Source organism: Cucurbita maxima, unplaced genomic scaffold, assembly GCF_002738345.1.
Source record: "Cucurbita maxima cultivar Rimu unplaced genomic scaffold, Cmax_1.0 Cma_Scf00101, whole genome shotgun sequence".
Taxonomy (NCBI): domain Eukaryota; kingdom Viridiplantae; phylum Streptophyta; class Magnoliopsida; order Cucurbitales; family Cucurbitaceae; genus Cucurbita; species Cucurbita maxima.
The window spans coordinates 261,716-262,206 of NW_019272117.1; positions in this window are offsets into that span (position 1 = coordinate 261,716).

Consider the following 491-nt stretch of genomic DNA (forward strand, 5'->3'; position numbering starts at 1 on the left):
AGAGCATGTATTGATGAAGATCTTCCCCGAAGAATATTATAAAGAAATGAAGACCCCCTGAAGACCCCCTTATGGAGACCCTGAAGAGCATGTATTGATGAAGATCTTCCCCGAAGAATATTATAAAGAAATGAAGACCCCCTGAAGACCCCCTTATGGAGACCCTGAAGAGCATGTATTGATGAAGATCTTCCCCGAAGAATATTATAAAGAAATGAAGACCCCCTGAAGACCCCCTTATGAATAGAGCATGTATAGACCCTGAAGAGCATGTATTGATGAAGATCTTCCCCGAAGAATATTATAAAGAAATGAAGACCCCCTGAAGACCCCCTTATGAATAGAGCATGTATTGAGGAAAGATGAGGAAGACACAATGTATTGATGAAGATGAGGAAGATACAATGTATTGAAGATGAGGAAGATACAATGTATTGATGAAGATGAGGAAGATACAATGTATTGAAGATGAGGAAGATACAATGTATTGA